This window comes from Macrobrachium rosenbergii, chromosome 55 (assembly GCF_040412425.1).
Source record: "Macrobrachium rosenbergii isolate ZJJX-2024 chromosome 55, ASM4041242v1, whole genome shotgun sequence".
Taxonomy (NCBI): domain Eukaryota; kingdom Metazoa; phylum Arthropoda; class Malacostraca; order Decapoda; family Palaemonidae; genus Macrobrachium; species Macrobrachium rosenbergii.
The window spans coordinates 33,871,693-33,877,767 of NC_089795.1; the positions used below are offsets into that span (position 1 = coordinate 33,871,693).

The 6,075-nt window shown below is 55.0% G+C and overlaps 1 protein-coding gene across 1 annotated transcript in view; it reads left to right on the plus strand.

Moving 5' to 3' along the window:
• Positions 1-6,075, plus strand: part of LOC136835956 (cyclin-dependent kinase 6-like) — a 541,856-nt gene that overhangs the window by 4,043 nt on the left and 531,738 nt on the right. The gene's annotated exons all lie outside the window — the stretch shown is intronic.

Below are 6,075 nucleotides of genomic sequence, written 5' to 3' on the forward strand. Positions count from 1 at the left end.
TTTCGGGATCCTTTATTCGTAGCACTGTGTCATTACTGCTAGGGAATGAAAAAAAAACGAACATGCTTACGCGAGCTCGCATACACTCACACACACACACACAAAACAAACACACAACACACATATATATATATATATATATATATATATATATATATATATATATATATATATATATATATATATATATATATATATATATATATATATATTTGTCACTAACGTCTCGTCGTTTGTCATGATTTTTCCCTCTTGATTTTGCGAATGTAAATTTTTAATTAAAAATATTCATTGACAACACCCCCGCAGAAAGTTCCCTCCATTATTACAATTCTTCTCAATTCCCCAGTCATGCGTACCCCTCTGCATTTCTGTTTCCTTTGCGTTCCCAAACTACCTGCGCCGACCTTACGGGTAATTTTTCTCCTGACCTGAATCTCACCTGCATCTCCGCTTAATAACACCTGGACCCTCTGCCTACAAATCCCTAGACTGTCCCATCTCATTGTCACCCCATTGATACCTCTTTTCGAACCCTTATCTGGCCATCTTCGTTGGGCGAGTAGGTTCCATTCTCAGCTAGCACACTGCTGGCCGTGAGTTCGAATCTCCGACCGGCCAATGAAGAATAAGAGGAATTTATTTCTGGTGATAGAAATTTATTTCTCATTATAATGTGGTTCGAATTCCACAATAAGCTGTAAGTCCCGTTGCTAGGTAACCAATTGGTTCTTAGCCACGTAAAATAAATCTAATACTTCGGGCCATCCCTAGGAGAGCTGTTAATCAGCTGAGTGGTCTGGTTAAACTAAGGTATACTTAACCATACAGTGACCTTCCTAGGTACTTGGCCGGATTAATGACATGACCTACGAGGAGGACAATGGAAGACCCATTAAGATGAGGCCATCAGAAGTGTCAAAACACAACCGTCACCAGAGCTGTGTGGTATGAATACTGGCCCTGACAAACCCTTTGTTGCCATTCCCTCTCCAGAAGTCACACCGCTAGTATACCTATGGTAGACTCCCTTTCAGGTGCCTCCCTGCTTGTAGACACTCCAATCACCAGTCTCCTGAACTCACGCTGCTAGCCTGCCCCATGCTAGCCCCTTCTACAATGCCACTCGACACCGCCTTCCTACTGGCACTCCACATACTCTTACCTGCTAGCCATCTCCACGCTTCCACTAGTCTGCTCTCCCATCTTCACGCGTCCGGACTTCTCCAGCTAGCTGCCTCCTACCGACATCACCCCTGCTACGATGTCCCCCTGTCCTGAAGTCACCGAGAGACTACACCTGAAACCTTACCTGAAGTAGTGCCTACACCACTGCTTACTGCTGTACGCCGATGCCCTATTAGCCTGCCAACGCCCTTACTCTCCACTGAACTTTCCTCTATTGGGAACCCTGAGTGACAACGCTTCCGCTGATGCCCTTCTGCAGATACATGGCTCTACAAACCTTGTCTTGTCCACGGACCAAAAGTAATGTGATTGGAAGTTGTTTGTAAATCCTGCAACTTATACTTAACCATCTCCCTCAGGGATACCTGTGATTTTGATTGTGGTGGAATTGTGATTAATAATAATGTACCTTAGCTTTACTTACGTATTTGTGCTTAAAGTGTAATTGTTACTTAAGACAAGTGTAAGAGGTGCAAAAAAAACGAGCAGGTAAAAGAGGACTGCTAATTTATTCACGATTCAGGCGGTTTATATAGCAGCAGACTGGCGTCGAGCCGCGAAATACAATGGAAGCCTCAGTGACCTGAGGTCGATATTAAATAACAATAAAAACAGCGATTGAATACACTTTACAATGTAAAAATAGACAGAAGTGAAATTGGATACAATCTTGATGCCTGTGAAAGAAGAAATGCAAGATACATAATTGACAACAGGTGAAGAAAATACATATACAGTTTAATTGATTGAAATCGTGTGACCTGGCACGTTAGGCGTGACTAATTGTATAGGCGAAGAAAATGGGACGCTACCATAGAAAACTTGCTCAGCGGAGACTTAGTGAATGACACGCTCGATGGAGACTCCGCTGACAACTCTGTAGGTGGCTTTACAATACTCCCCCCCCAAGACATGGGACACGTCTGATCAGTCTGTGTATCTGCTGGGGCGCTGGGGGGTGCCATGGCTGCGGGAGAGCAATGGGGGAGCGCCCTGTGCGTGAGGCTGTCTGACTGCGGGTGAGGGCGGCCTTTTTCTGGGGCGGCCGCGTGCCCACTGCTTGCGAGGGGCCAGTTGCGGCGAAGGGTGGCTGGGTAGGGGGTGTGCTGTGGTGACGTCTGCGTCGTCCTCCAGGAGGGCGGGCTTTACCCAGTCTGCCGAAACCCAATCGTTCCTGCCAGGAAGTGCAAGCAGGAATGCCTTGTTGTTCCACTCCAGCACGCGGAAGGGGCCCCTGTAGGGCCTGGTCAGTGGTGGGCGGACGGCGTCATTCCTGACAAAGATGTGAGTGGTGGATGCCAGCCCCGGCGGTGTGAAAGTGGTCGACCTGTCGGTGTATGTACGCTTGCAGGGGGTGAACTTGCTGACCACACCGCGGAGCCTCTGCACTGACGGGTTGTGGCGATCTGCTGTCACAAGTTCGCCTAGGACCACAAGGGACTCGCCGTAGGTTTTTTCAGCTGCGGACGGGGCGCCGTCAGCCCTGGGAGCAGTTCTCAAACCGAGGAGGACCCACGGCAGCTGATATTTCCAATCCTCGGTGGTGCAGCAGGCCATGAGAGACACCTTCAGGGACCTGTGAAACCGCTCGACCAGGCCATTGGCCGCCGGGTTGTAAGCCATGGTAGTGTGGTGCATTGTTCCCAGCAGCCGAGCCAGGGTGGACCATAACTCGGACAGGAAGGCGGGACCCCTGTCTGTTGTGATGTGGTCCGGGATGCCGAAACGGCTGACCCAGCTGGAAAGCAGGGCCTCGGCACAAGCGCTGGCGGTGGCTTCTTGCATCGGTGTGGCTTCAGGCCACCGCGTTGAGCGATCTACCACCGTCAGGAGATATCTGGACCCGCCTGATGGGGGAAGGGGCCTGACGACGTCGATGTGGATGTGGCCAAAGCGCCGCCCTGGCTGCGGGAACTCGCCTACCCCGGACTGAGTGTGATGTCCCACCCTGCTGGTTTGGCACTGCAGGCACTGTTTCGCCCAGGACTTGGCATCTTTCTGCACTCCGTGCCAGACGAACTTCTTTGACAGCAGCTTGGCCGACGTCCTGCCAGAAGGATGGGAGAGGCCGTGAATGATGTCGAATACCTGGCGGCAGCAGGAGGCTGGAACCAAGGGGCGGGGCTGGCCAGTACTGATGTTGCAGAGGAGACTTGGGCCCTCGGGGGTGAGGGGCACGTCCCTCCACTTGAGGGACGTGACGGCGGTGCAGTAGGCTGGGGTTTCCGGGTCCGCGGCCTGTTCCCTGGCAAGGTCTTCGTAGTTTACCCCGAGCTGCACCGCGTTCATCTCGACCCTGGAGAGGGCGTCTGCCATGGGATTTTTCTTGCCGAGGAGGTACCTGACGGAGCAGGTGAATTCGGCGATGGCTGAGAGGTGTCGATGCTGCCTGGAAGACCATGCGTCCCCCTGCTTGGTGAAGGCGTGAACCAATGACTAGTGGTCCGTGAAGATTGTGAAGGCTGTCCCCTCCAGGAGGAACTTGAAGTGCCGGACTGCGTGGTACATTACGCAGAGTTCCCTGTCGAAGGTGCTGTAGCGGGCCTCTGCGGGGTTGAACTTTTTGCTGAAGAAGGTGATGGGCTGGGGAACGCCGCTGATTATCTGCTCCAGGACAGCACCACAGGCGATGTTGCTGGCGTCCTTTGTCAGCTGGAGGGGGGCGCTGGGATCCTGGTGTGCCAAGGCGGTTGCCTCGGCGAGGGCGGCCTTCGTCAGGGAGAAGGCCTGCTGCTGGCTGGGTCCCCACGACAGGGACTTTGGTTGGCCTTTGAGAACTTCCGTCAGGGGGTCCGTGGTGTGTGCGATCCCAGGGATGAACCGCCTGCAGTAGTTCACCATCCCGAGGAACTCTTGGACGGCCTTGACGGACGTGGGGGTGGGGAACCTGGTGACGGCTGCGACCTTGGATGTGAGCGGGTGGACACCTGCCGGGGATACCTCGTGGCCTAGGAAGTCGGCTTTCTGGATGCCGAAGGTGCATTTGTCGAATCGCATGACGAGGCCATTCTCCTGCAGGCGCTGCAGGACTGCCCGGATGTGCTTCTGGTGCTTGCTGGGGGACCTGGAAAATATGAGGATATCATCTACGTAGCAGACGCAGAACTTCAGGTCCCCGAGGATGCTGTCCATGAGCCACTGGAAGGTCGCCCCGGCGTTCCTCAGGCCAAAGGTGGAGAAGGCGAACACGTAGAACCCGTGATGATGGAGGTCTGTGGTATATCCTCTGGTGCGACAGGTACCTGAAAATATTATTTTAGAAGGTCTAGTTTAGTGAATATTTTGGCCCCGTGGAAGGAGGCCGTTAGGTCCTGCATGTTTGGCAGGGGGTAGTGGTCGGGCTCCGTTGTAATGTTAAGACGCCTGTAGTCACCACAGGGTCTCCAGGAGCCGTCCGGTTTCTGCACCATGTGGAGGGGGGAGGCCCATGGGCTGGAGGCCTTTTTGCAGATTCCCATTCGCTCCATTTCTGTAAATGAGTCTTTGGCCTCCTGCAGGCGCCGTGGGGGAAGTCTCCGGAACTTCGCATGTGTGGGGGGCCCCGGGGACTTGGCGGAGCTCGGGCCTGAACATGTCTGGAAACTCCGTTAGCAGCTGTGCATATTGGTGGGGGGCGACGGAGCAGATGGTGGGCGCCTTGGGTCCCGTTGCCAAAGGGAGGGACCGGCAGGAGTCGGTGTCGAGGAGGTGCTTCCACCCGACGTCAACTGCCAGCCCGAAGTGCACAAGGAAATCGGCATCCAGGAGCAGGGTCCCCACGTCCGCGATGACGAAGTCCCAGGAATAACTCCGGCCAGGATAGAGATCGACAGGGGCCTGGTGCCGTAGGAGAGGATGGGGGATCCATTGGCGGCCGTCAGGAGGGCAGCTGCATCCGGTTCCTGCTTGAGGTCCTCCTTGGATGCTGGGAAGATCGATCTCATGGCCCCCGTGTCGACCAGCATCATCTTGCTGGAGACGGTGTCGCGGACGTAGGACCCTAGTGATTCTGGGCCCCTGGGTTTTTTGGGCTGCCATGGTGGTCTGTCCTGCTGGCCGCCGCCTCCCCTGTTTTTTGAACGGGCGAGTGAACAGGGCAGCAGGCAGTTCCGGGTGTCTTTGCCAAACCGCTTGTGGTAGTGGCACAGGCCCAGGGAGCTCCATCTGTTGTGGAGTGGCGGTCGCCTCCTGGTGACGACGTTGACTACCTGCTCCGCAGTTTCTTCCTGCTGGACGGCGTTCACTGGGAGTGTGGGCTCTGCTAACCGCTTTGTTGCCCTCACGCAGTCTGTCAGATGCTGTGCCGTTTGGATGAGGGCGTCAAGGGGCATGGTGTGGGGGTGAGGAATCTGGGTGCGGACCTCTGGGAGGAGCTGGCGAAGGTAGATCTCCCGCGACAGGCTTAACTCCTGCTGCTTTTTGCTGCCGTTGAAGTCTGGGAGTGAGAGCAGGTCCTCAATCATGCCCCATGCTTCCACGGTGTTCAGATCATTCCGTGGGTTGACAGCAAGGTTGATGGCGCGGGCGGCCTGCTTGGCGATTGGTAGGGAGCATGTCTCGAGGAGGGCCTTCTTCAGGGTGTGGCATGTGAGGGGGCTTGTGGCGGACACTCGCTGGACGAGTTTTTTATATACTTCCTCCGGCAGGGCGTTGAGGACTGTACCAGCCTGCAGCACTTCGTCGGTCAGGTCCGCTATCCTGAACTGGCTCTCGACCCTGTAAAGCCACGTCGTTGGGTTCCCCTGTCTGAATGGCGGCAGCTTTACGGACAGGGCGGCCCGTGACTGCGTTGCCGGACCAGGGAGTGTGCGGGGTGCTGGCATGGGTGTGGAGGAGCGTGAGAGCCTCGGCGCGGGGGCTGGCGCGGGTGAGATGGGAGGAAGGTACACCTCTGAATCCGCGAGGTTC